The 12,339-nt window shown below is 65.5% G+C and overlaps 1 protein-coding gene across 2 annotated transcripts in view; it reads right to left on the reverse strand.

Moving 5' to 3' along the window:
* Positions 1-11,985, reverse strand: part of SBNO2 (strawberry notch homolog 2) — a 48,190-nt gene extending 36,205 nt beyond the window's left edge. For both annotated transcript variants that reach the window (XM_039248172.1, XM_039248171.1), the window contains exon 1: positions 11,864-11,985. The gene's annotated coding sequence lies outside the window, so the exon portion shown is untranslated. The remainder of the gene's footprint in view (positions 1-11,863) is intronic.
* Between the last annotated feature and the right edge of the window lie 354 nt (positions 11,986-12,339).

A 12,339-nucleotide genomic window follows, 5' to 3' on the forward strand; every position in this document is an offset into this window, starting at 1 on the left:
CTGTCCTCGAAGGCAGGCAGACCGGGCCAGGAACGTGCCACGGGAGCCGGCAACAGACACACAGCACTTCCCACACAATTTCCACCTGCCCCATGGACTGTGACCTAGGCTCCCCAGGGCCCCCACCCACCACTGCTTCTGGCTGAGCCCTGAGCCCGACCCCTAGGCCGGCCCCCGTGCTCCTCAGGCAGGCAGCGGCTGAGAACATTAATCACCCAGGGAGGCAGGAAGGGGAGACAGCTGCCACTCCCAGCCAAGCCCTGGATGAAGAAATCCTCGGGACTTCCAGTAATCACTGTCCGCACACGGTGGCTTATGCAATCCCTCAGGGGGTGGGGAGGGGTTGCCTTTAGCCAGAGCTCCTGGCCAGGGAAGGGGCCGTGGGGCCGACCTCCAGCCAGCTGAGCCTAGGTGCTGCCCACCTTGGCCCCAGGCCTCCAGTTCCCTGGCCAAGCTACGGGCTCACACCTGCTGGGAGGACGGCACCTCCCCCTGCCTCGGTGGCCTTGGCCTGCTCCTGCCTGTGCCCTCCAGGCTCCAGGCCGGGGACCTGGGGGGACAGACTTGGAAGCCGGGAGTGGGAAGTCCTGAGGTCTCCCTCCATAAACACACACAGCTACTGGGTGATTCTGCGTCTTAGCCATTCCTTTTAAAGATCTTGGGGTCAGGCAGATGTGGTCAAACCCAGCTCAGCCTTCTAACAACTGGATTATTATCTGACAACTCAGGGGCGCCTTAGCACCTCTGAGCCCCGATTCTGCTCAGCAGGAAAACTGAGTTGTTTGGAGGTACACGAGCAAGGCTGTCGGGCACTCAGCGGAGCCCAAAGGCCCGGCAATCCAGTGGCCACTTGAGGGGCCACTGGTTTCACTGAAGCCCCAGGAATCTCCTGGGTTTGGGGGAAATCCCCCTCAAGCGGGCTCTGCCCCCAGCACCTGGGACAGAAGGCAGGCAGGAATGACCTTTATTCAACAGAGGAAGCACACAGAGCTGACCACAGGCGTCGGCCGGCTTGGCCTCGTCCCTCGGGTTTGACCGCCCGCCCCTTTTCTGCAGCAGGTGCTTGAGATGTGTCCCCCACCGGAGACCGTCATTCCCATGTCCCAGAGTGAAGCTGAACCCCTTCCCACAAACAGGTTCTTCCAGCCTCTGCAGCGATGCAGCCCCGGGCGACTCCTCTAGAAAGCACCACCCAGAGCCACAGGCCAAGGAGCACGGTGGCACCGCGAGCACCTTCCCAGGAGCCCCAGGAGCCCCGAAAATACTTATCCACTTAAAACCGATACGCACACGTTCACAGCAGCACGAGTCACAACGGCCCGAGAATGTAAGTAACCCAATGCTCACAAACGGGTGAATGGATAAACACGTGTCCAGGGCTAACGCGCCTGTCACTCAGGCGCATCCGCCGCGCACGTCCCTCAGGGGCGTCCACCGCGCACGCGCACGTCCACAGAGGCCCGTGTCCACCGCGCACGCGCACGTCCCTCGGCCGCGAGCAGGAGGGAGGCGCCCACACCCGCCGCCCCGCGTACGGACCACGAGCACACGACGCTCAGGGAGGGAACGAGACACGGGAGGCCACGCGGGTGTGAGTCCACGTGCGTGACGCGTCCAGAACACGGACGGGAAGCGGCTCGTGGGGGCGGGGAGTGGAGGGCCGTGCTGGGGAGGGTGGTGGCTGGGTCCTGGAATGTTCCGACATCATCATACAGTGGGAAACACTGAATTGTACACATTGAAAGACCCAATTTTACGCTGTATGAATTTCACACGGTGCCCACCGCCACCCCGTGACCCCAGAGGCCACACCACAGTGCCCCCCTTCCTCCAAGACCCGGGGCCAGTGTTACCCCTCCTCACCACCCCCACCCCCGCACCTCCACAGCCTCAGGCTTCCTGTTGCCCCATCCCCCCCCCCCAAGGCCTGGGGCAGCCCCCAAACACAGCCCTCCTGTTCCCTCAGGACTCCAGCTGTCCTGGCCCCTCACTTCTGGCCTCTGCTGACCTCCCCCACCGCCTGCCCTTTGAACCCTGCCCTAGACCCCAGGCCCCGAGCCCGCTGCCCCCCTGGGACGTTCCAGCTGCCCCAGGGCCAGCCCCAGTGGGCACCAGGTGGGGTCTCGGGCACGAAGGGAGGTAACAGAGGCGGGCCCGCGGGGTCAGAGCTCAGCACCCATGCGGTGGGGCCAGCGTGTATTTTTAGAACATCCCGTGACAGGTGGAGCGTGGGTGCTCACAGAGGCCTGCGTTCACAATCGTGGTTAGTGTTCAGACAATTTCCTTTTGAGATCAGGTTTTCAAATGAGTCATTGTAAAAAAGAAAGATCAAGGAATCAGTGGCCCGGACAGGACAACTGGGCAGTGGAGCATGGACGGAGGCCAAGGCCTGGAAGAGCCTGCCCCCCCCCACATGCCCCAGCCCCCCGGGACACGCCCCAGCTGGCAGGCACCTGCGAGCACCTGGCCTCTCTGCTGACCCCCTCCGCCCTGTCGGGTCAGCCCCCCAGACACGCTGAGCGGGCTGTCCTGACCCCACAGGCCGCCCGACCTTGTCTGCGCCCCGCCAGGCCAGACGAGGCTGTCCTCCCCTGGGAACTGCACCGCTGGGCAGCAGGCATTGGCTGGCCACCCACACGGCACAAGACGACAGCCTCTCTGGCCGCCCTTCCACCTGGCTCTGAGTGAAGATCCGGGATCCCAGGATGGGTCGGGGCTGGGGAGGCAGGCTGGGGGGACGGGGGCCCAGCGGAGGCTGGCCAGGGCTCTGTGAGGCTCGGCTCTCGGGACAGAGGCCCCAGTCAAATCCAGAGCCCTGGTGAGGCCTGAACCCCAGCTTGGCCAGCCAGGACTGTCCGGGGACAGCCTGCCTCTGGACTCCACACTGAGCCACAAGTGGGGAGCCTCGGGTCAGAGCCAGCCCGGGGCAGTCCCCGGGGAGGGGGAGGAGCGCCCAGGAAGGGACTGGGCAGGGGCACCCTGAGAACTCCTCTCCTCCCAGACGGAGGGTCCCAGCCAAGATGGGCTGTGCTGGCGTCAGCAGGAGGGGCAGGCAGCCCAGGCAGGGCTCCAGGCAGAGGTGAGACCCCCACGGCCTGTGCTGGGGGCCCCGGCCCAGAGCAGAGATCCTAGCAGGGTTCCGGGCATAGCTCAGCTCTCCCAGGCCCTCTGAGGGAACGCACCCCCCAAATAGCAGCCTTCGTGGGTGCGCTGGACCCAAGAACAAAAAGGAAGGGGAGGGAGGGGCTGGGGTCCTGAGGAAAGACGGTGTGGGGGCTCCTGGCTCCCTCATCTGCTGACTGAGGCCAGAGCAGCAGGCAAGGCCACAAAGCAGGCCGGAGCTGGGCAGGGGGCCAGCAATGGGGTGGCAGAAGTGTGTGCCATGGCCATTCCCTAAGTTCACATCCACTGGGAACTGGGAACCGGGCCTCACCTGGAAACAGCCTCTGCTCATGCGAACATACCGGGGTAGAGCGGGCCCTAGCGCAGACTGGTGCCTTTGTAAGAGGGAAATCCAATCACAGACACAGAGACGGCCGTGTGACCCTGGGGACAGGCAGTAGAGTGACCGACCACAGCCCGGGCCCTGCCACACCTTGACCTCAGACTTCTGGGCTCTAGGACTGAAAGAGAATAAAGCTCTGTGGTTTAAGCAGCCCGGTGTGGGGTCAGTTGTCCGCCCCGGGACATTCCGACCGGAGGGGGAAGCCAAGCCCAGCTGGGGCCACCCCAAGCCTCAGCCCAAATCCTCGTGATCCCTGGGAGCGCTGCTGACCAGGAGCTCCGGGCCGGGCTGGCAGTGAGCACGGGACCTCGGATTTCTAGAGCTCCCAGGAGGCGTCCGGAACGCAGCAGCCTGAGATGCCGTGGACGGGCAGGGGTGTCGGCAGGGCAGGAAGGGGGAGCCCCTCCCTCTGGGACGAGGACCAGGCCGGCTGACCTGGAATCCCCATGTGAGAGCACAGCTGGGTTGAGTTTCCAGCTCTGTTCTCAGCAGGCCCCCAAAGGCCCCCCCAGACCCCATTCCGCAGGCAGCGTCTCAACTGAAGGGGCCCCCACACGCCCTCGCCTGGGGCCCAGCACCCCCGCACACCCTCCCTAGCACAGGCAGCGGCCACGCTGGGCTGGACGCGAGCCTGGACACGGCGCTGGCCTGCGTGGCCAGCACGGGGCTGGATGCGAGACCGGGAAGGGGACAGCGAACGGAGGTGGCTGCGGCGGGAGCGACACCACGCACCCCAACCTGACTCCCAGGAGCCGCAGCAGCACTCAGCGCCCCGCACGCCACCCAGGATGGGTGCGGGGACAGGCGCGCGCCACAGACGCAGGGCCCACGGAGCACGCGGCAGGTGTCATCGCTCTCCTCGCTGGCCCAGGCAGGGGAGAGCCAGGAGGGCAGGGCAGAAGGCCAGCCCCACGGCGCGGCGGGCGCTTTATAAAGCAGCCTGTGACGGACGCCGGGTTGGCAGCAGCTCTCAGGAGGCCAGTCAGGGCACTCTGCCAGCCCCCAGGCACAGTTTTGGGGGCACACAGCCCCACACACCCATCCAAGGGCCCAGAGGAGCCTGGGGACCGGGACGGAGTCTCCTGAGTCATGGCTGAGGACATCTGAGTCTGGGTCTCAGGGGCACATGGTGGCAGCGATCTACCTGCCGACGGGCGGGGATGGCGTCCCGGCTGCTGCACCGGCCAGCTCCTCCGCGGTAGACCTTTAAACCTCTGTCCCCACGATCACCCACACCTCCTACAGGCGCTGAGCGCCTTCCACACGGCTTCTGGGAAGTGCCTATTCAGGTCTGCGCTTACTCGCGGTTTTTAAAAGGCATCACATACGCTAAGCTTGTGGTCTTCTCTGACACCCACATCTTCCCCTGAGCCAAAGCCCACCGGCCCGACTTCCTGGTCCTTTGACAGCGATGTGCCCTGCGCTATCTGTCCGTGCAGAGGGTGGTCTGTCTGTCCTGGCTGCTGTCACCCCTACTTTGTGTCCGGCTTGTTTCAGGCCAGCTAGCATGCCAGGTCTCTACCCAGCCCCCAGAGAACCCTGAGCAGGACAGGGGTCACTGCTGCCCACGCTGCGTCACGCTGGTCCCAGGGGTGCGCCTGACCCCTCGGCAGCCTCCTCAGGCTCCTCCAGTCCAGCCTGGCGCCAAGACCACCGTGAGGGGCCTGTGCCCAAACCCAAAGAGCAGATGGCGTTCTGGAAGCAGAGGGGACTGCTCCCGGCTTCGGGCTGGTCCCGGGGACAGCAGCTGCGCCACACAGCCTCGCGCACCCCATCCCTAGCAAACGCCGGCACCGAGCCAGGCCCACCTCTGGGAAGAGGCCAGAGGCCCCCAAATCGCAGCATCAGGAACCCCATGCCTGGCTCCATTTCTGCTTCTCCCACGCCGGGCAGGCTGGCAGTGGTGCCCCTGGGGCCTCCCGCACCCCCCAGGTCAGGGGCCAGAGCAGGCTTGCCACGCTCGCTCTGGGCGTCACGAGGCCCAGGCTCGTGCGGGGTCCCCTGCAGAGAATGTGCTTGCAGCCAGGCGCGGCTGTCGCAGGACAGAGGCCTGCGTCCCTGTCACCAGCAGCACACACAGAGTCCTCCTTCCTGCTTCGAGTCTTTCACTCCCCTTAAGCCTCCAGCAGAGAAAGTTCTCTGCTTTTATGGAGGAGGAGGGGCAGAGAGAGGGAGAGACAGAATCCAAAGCAGGCTCCACAGTCAGCGCAGAGCCCAACGCTCAAACCCACACACTGTGAGATCACGACCTGAGCTGAAACCAACAGTCAGACGCTTCCCCGACTCAGCCAGCCAGGCGCCCCTAAAAGTTCTCTGCTTTGAGGATCTTGTCAGAATGCTGGGTCCCTGAGGAATCCGGGGTCACCCTGCCTCAGGGGCCCCGAGGGATCTGGTCTCTGGGACCGTCGCTGAGCCAGCCACCCAAGTCAGGTACCGCATAGCTCATGGTGGATGAGCGGGCAGCCAGGCTGGCCAGCGTCCCCCACAATAACAGTTTCTGGGGACCAGAAGCCCCTAGCAACCCCCTCTTAGGGAAGCCTCCCTGAGGCCTCGGCGGGGCCAGGTGGGCGGGTGGCCTCCCGATGCAGGAATGTGGCCCAGGGCTTCCAGATGGGCTGGTTCTGCAAGAGACGCGGCAGCCCTAGATTTGAGGGTGGCAGCCCCTGATTCCTCAGAGCCGGCAAGCAGCCTTCATGCCACACCCTCCCTGTGCGGGGTGACTTCCTGCAGCCTCCCACAGCAGACCCGCCCCATCCCCCGGGACAACCTAGAACCCTCCTCCAGGCCATTCCTGACAGTCCCTGACATCGACCTGGGGGCTCATTCACTGAGCCCCCACCCTCAGGTGGCCGAGCACCTGCAGGGCCAGGACCTGATGACCCCGCCCGCCGGAGACGCCCCCCCGGGCAGCTCAAGCGTGCCTGACTAATGCCCGGAGAGACTCCGGCGGCTTGGGCCACGAGGACGCAGCTCAGAACTGCCCTAGGACCAGGCGGGGAGTGGGGGAGGGGGAGCTACACCCCCACTTCACAGCGTTCAGGGCAAGTGGCCACGGAGGGCGTGTCAGACCCGCCGCCGAGCCCCAGCCCCGTGCAGCCGGACGCAGCCGGGCAGAATCGGATGCCCACGCGCCCCAGCAGGAGACCAGCGTCTGGGCAGGCCAACCGGTCCCCTTCCCGCGTCCACACCTGCCACTCACACGTGCGGCTGCTGGGGTGGCGGTGGGGGCAGCTTCCCTCACTGCACCTCACGTGCAGAGGAAGGGGCCACTCCCTGCACCCCGGCCACCCCGAGGGCAGGGATTTCCGCCCACCTGGTGAGTCACTGCCATAAAAGCTTACTGTCCTCTGCAGACCTGCGGTCGATCCGCCCTTTCCTCCTGCCATCCCAGTATCCTGGGTCGGTGGCCTCTGACCCTCTGGGTGGTGACTCCAAGGAAATGCGGTTACCTGCACCCCCAATGTGACTCTTCGCTCTGGCAACGCACCAGGCCTTGGAACAAAGGAGACAGAGGCCAATCGTGATGGGGAGTCTGGGTGTTTACCCTCAGTGCCGCCAGACCAGAAAGGACCCAGCGTCCAGCCCTGGGAGCACGTTCTGGAAGGCCCAGGAGCCTTGGGAACCGAGCGCCCACAGTGCCGGCTGCTGGGGAGGCCCTTCGCTCTCTCAACGGTGGCGCCCCGGGGCTCTGGGGAGGGAAGACCAGGGAGGGGCCGGCAGGAGCCTGGCTCCACGGGGGGCGGTAGGGGGACACCTGAGGTGCACAGACTACGAGTCCCCTGGGAGGGATGAAAGCCAAAATTCGCCGCCACACAGCACGGGCCACACAAACTCCCTTCCCCGACAGGACGGGCGCCTCGTGGGCTTCCCTGGGCCAGGTCCCGGCCCACCATGCCAAGGACCACGCGGCCGGAGGGCACCCCCTGCGGATGGCCCGGGGGGAGCTCCAGTACACAGGTGACTGTAGATGGGACCAGCGCCCTGGGGTCACTGTGCTCCTTGCTGTCACCTGGCCTCCTGGTGGGGACATCCCCAGGCGCTCAGGGGTGTGTGCAGGAGAGCCAGGGTGGCACAGCCCAGGAGCCCACTCCCCTATCTCCTATGCGCCCAGGCCCCCAACACCAGAAGTCCAAACGCCCCCAGGACTTCTTCCATGACACACACCACGTCCACCCGCAGGACCCGGACACCCTGGGGCTCAGGGATGGTCCCGTCCTCCACCGCACTTCCGCTGTCCTCCTCGGGGCGCCAGAAGGGGCCCGCTTGAGAGCTGGCAGCCATGCATGGGGCCTGGCCCCCGACACCCGCTCACCCCCAAGCCACAGCACGTGGGCGTTTGAGGACAAGGATGGGCCTTGCTTTTTTGTCCTGTGGAGGCACAATTCACAGACCACGTACTTTACGTGTTTAGGATGTACAATTCAGTGGTTTTTATACATGCGCAGAGTTGTGCAGCCATCACCTCTATCCAGTGCTAGAACATTCCACCAGCCCAAAGGAAACCCTGTCCCCATTATTGGTCACTCCCCAGCGCCTCCCCAGGCCCTACAACCAGAAGCCCCCTTCCCGTCCGTGGAGGAACCTGTCCTGGACGTGTCACGCACGTGGACTCACACCCCGTGTGGCCTCTGTGTCTGGTTCCCTCCCTGAGCATTGTGGCTTGGTCTGTCCATTGGGCGGTACATGAACAAATGACAAGCCTTATCTCTGCCTCCCCTGGGGGCCTGATAAGCCAGAGCATCAGGTGACGGAGCCCAAGCATCAGAAATCAGGGTCTCAGCCCCTGCCTGAGTCATCCGCCCGGCAGGGAGGGAAGCCGGGACCACGGGCCAGCTGTCACCAACGGCAAGATGAAGTCCGCACAGCAGGGGTGGGGGAAAGGGCAGCTCCAAGAGACCTGGGCGGGTCCCCCCAGGGGAGGGGCCACGCTCGTGAGGCACGTCACGGATACCAGGTCTTGGGCCTGCACGTGGGCACAGGCAGAGCAGGGCAGATGCGAGGCGAGCAAGAGGAAGGCCCGGTCGGGGGTGGTGTGGGTGACAGCGCACTCCACTGCCCGGCGAGGCCTGCTGCACCTCGCCCTCCCTGCCCCTGACGGGGACACTCCAGGCCTGCCGGCAACAAGTCCCAGACACGTGACACACGCTGTCTCGTGCACATACAAAACATACGCGCACACGAGGCAAACGCACACAGCACTGAGCGCACACTCACGTGGGCGTGTGTATGCAACAGTGCACACAGGAGAGGCACACGCAGGTCACAGGACACAAGCTGCACACACTCCCATGTACACCCTCACAGGTAGGTGTGCATGCTACACATGCACACCCTGAGCCGCGCTGGTGCCCACGCTGCGTATGCACACGCATGCGCACACAAGCACACCCTGCACTGTGCTGGCGCACATGCTGCACACATACCACGTGCACACACACAAGCACACCCTGCACTGTGCTGGCACGCGCGCGCGCACACACACACACACACATGCATGTAGACCCTGGACCACGCTGGTGCCCATGCTGCGCACGCACACACTTGCACACACAAGCACACCCTGCACTGTGCTGGTGCGCACGCTGCACACACACATACACGTGCACACCCTGCACTGTGCCGGCGCGCACGCTGCACACACACACACACATGCACGCACACACGAGCACACCATGCACTGTGCCGGTGCTCACGCTGCGCGCACACACATGCACACACACACGAGCACACCCTGCACTGTGCCGGTGATTTAGAAGGCGCCTCCCCGCTCTGCACGGCAGCCTCACGGTGCTGGTACTTGAGGTGACGCTGCCCCAGCAGCACGGGAAACAGGCAGATCCCTACCCCCACCAGCGGCCGTAAAGGCCTGTTATCCAGAGGAGGCCATCCTGGGAGGGAGGTGGCCTCTGGGGACTGGACACAGTTGCCTCTTTATTCCCGGCCGAGCTCGCTCAGTCAGCGTTTCCGGCCTGGCCCCTGCTGAGGGGCCTCAGGGACTTTGCTAGAACGGAGCCGGCCAGCCTAGGCTGGTCTCTCCCCAGTGGGGGGTCGGGCCCTGCAGGGGGATCCAGCCTCGATGTGGCCCCAGGTCAGGGCAGTGACCGGCCGAGGTCACGCGGCTGGAGAGCACCGGCTCTGGGCTGTCTGCCTGCACACCTGCGGCTTGCCCCCCACCACCACTCAGTCTTCGGGGGACCCACCCCTGGCGCTCTCAGTCCCACGGGCTCTCCTGGAAATCTGGTTCCCCCCAACCCGTCTTCTAGGAACACACGTCCACACACACACACCAGGCAGGTGTGAACAGGTGTCTCCTAAGACACTCAGAGCTAACCAACAACGCCCTCTGAAATCACAGAATGCCTCCCCCCGGTCCCCATAGCGGCCTGTCCCCGGCGCGGTGCTGCAGTTTGCCGGGCTCCTTGCAGGCTTTCTGCGTACCTGCCGGCCTCTTCCCGACCACGAGGGACCCTGGGGCCTCTTCCTGACCACGAGGGACCCTGGGGCCACTCACCCGTCCTGCCTTCCCTGACCCGCCCACGCAGCGGCCCACGCTTCACGGTCAGCCTTCTCCACAAAGGCTGCAGATGCGTGCCCTTGGGGGACCGCGTCCCAGGCGGCCAGCTCTGAGTGGCACCACCCACCTCCGGGGCCTCCCCTGGGAAAAATCCAGGGTGCTTGGGAAAAAAGAACACAGGCAGGCTGGCCAGTGGGCCCCGGGTCCCAGCCTCAAGGACAGGAGCACCCAGCCGCTGTGCTCACAAGGGTCCGTGACTGCACGGTGCCCCCCGGCAGCCAGGCAGGTGGGGAAAAGTGAGGCGCAGGGTTAGGTCCAGGCCTGTCCGAAGGAAGGGCCAGGCCTCACGTCCCACCCCAGACTGGCCTCAGTCTCTGAAGTATGTGCCTTTGACAGGTGGCCATCTTCCTCCCTGCAGGGTCCGCAGCCTCCGGGGCCCCAGCCCATCTTCCCTCAGCCTTTCCTGAGCGTCTCCAGGGAAGATCCGACCATCCACCGCGCGGCCAGCAGGTAAGCAGGCCCCGGCCCTGCCGTGAAACGCTCACTACCCCCCGAACTGCCAGATGAATCTTCATCTTGGCCGGCTCCCAGGTCAGGCACCCTCCTGCGCAGGGTGCAAACACATGGCGCCAAGCTATCGCGACCAGGCAGGAAGGACCTTCAGGGCAGGCGGGACTGATGTCCATTCTGGGAAGCAGAAGCTGGGGGGGGTGCCCCAGACACACATTTTACAGACTCGGATTTTCTTCCCTTTCAGACCGTCAACCACGTTCTTCAGGGAGACACGCCGCGGCCTCCCGAGAGCTCCCGCGTGGCTGTCCACACCCCTGCTCCCTGGCTCCAGGCGCGCCGGCCTCCGGCTCCAGAGACCCGAGGCCCCAGAGACCCGGGGGCTGGGGCCGGGGAGCAGGGAGCAGCACTGCACCAGCGGGACCCAGCGCGCATCCCCCCTTCCCCCCCCCCCGACCTCGGAGGCCGGGCCCCCATGCCAGCACAAGGCAACACCCCCACCCAACATGCGGGGCGCACTCAGCCGCTACCGGGAAGGCCCCCATCCCAAGGCGGTGGGCAACAGGTGTGTCTGCGCAGAGCAGCTAGGAAAGCAGGAAAGGGCAGGAAGTGCCAAGGAGCCCAGGGTCAGGGGTCACCAAGATAGGAGAGGTTAGGAGGCGCTCAGAGAGGAAGGGGCTGGGGTCCCGGAGGCCAGGGGTCACAAGAAGGGGCAGGTCAGGGAATCACGGAGGAACGGTTTTGAAGGGGATGGTCACACAGTGCTGGAGGGTCGCCGAGAAGTGCGGGGTCAAAGGTCACCGAAGAACTAAGCTCGGGGATCACTAAAGAGCGCGGGATGGGGGTCACCGTAAGGGAGGGGTCAAGGAATCACTAATGAGTGGACGGGGGTTATCGAAGAGGGAGGGAAGTAAAGGTTGGTGAGTCTCCGCGGGGGGTGGAGGGGGTCAGGATTCACGCGGAGGCGGGTCGGGCGGGGGGCACAGGGCAGCACAGGGTCGGGGGTGGCGGAGCAGGGCGATTTCAGGGCTCACAGCTGAGCGCGCACGGGGCTTACGGCGGAGGGCGGGGTCGGGGGGTCGCCTAGGAGGGCGGGGTCAAGGCTCGCGACGGAGGGCGGGGTCGGGGGGGTCGCCGAGGAAGGCGGGGACAGGGCGCCGCGCTCCCTCCGCCCGCGGCGCCGGAACCCCGGAACCCCGGAACCCCCGGGGCGCGGGCGGCCGCGGGGCGGGGGGTGGTGGGGGAGAGGCCGGGCCCGAGCGGGCCGGGGAGCGTGGCTCGGGCCGGGCGGGGACAGCGGAGTCGGAGAGAGGGTCGGGCCGAACGCGCCTCACCTCCGACCTGGGTCCGGCCGGGCGCGGAGCCCGCGGCGCCTCCGTCTCTCCGAGCTTCGCCTCAGCCGTGCTCACTTCCGGGTTTCGGGCGCCATCTTGGGGGCCCCGCTCACTTCCGGTCATGCCGCGGGGCGGGGCCTCTGGTGGGCGGTGGCACGGGCGTGGTTGTGGGCGGGGCCCGGGGGCCCCCGGAGGGTTACGGCTCAGTGGGCCACGGGTTCGAATCCCACCCTCTCCTGTTTCTCCTGGGACCCTGGCTCATGGCTTACCTCCGAACCCGTTTCCTCCTCTGCAGACATGGAGATCCCACCTCCCGTCCCTCCATCCCTGCACTCTCACGCCTGACTTTTAAGTTACTGGGGTTCTCGGAGAACCCGGATCTTAGCTCTAAAGCCCCCTTCTCAGATACTCCCTAAAAACCATCTAAAGCTGCCCCGCCCCCACCCAGTCACGCGCTCTCCCTTAACTGCCTCCCC

Source organism: Hyaena hyaena, unplaced genomic scaffold (assembly GCF_003009895.1).
Source record: "Hyaena hyaena isolate Hyena2069 unplaced genomic scaffold, ASM300989v1 scaffold_302, whole genome shotgun sequence".
In the NCBI taxonomy this organism is placed as follows: domain Eukaryota; kingdom Metazoa; phylum Chordata; class Mammalia; order Carnivora; family Hyaenidae; genus Hyaena; species Hyaena hyaena.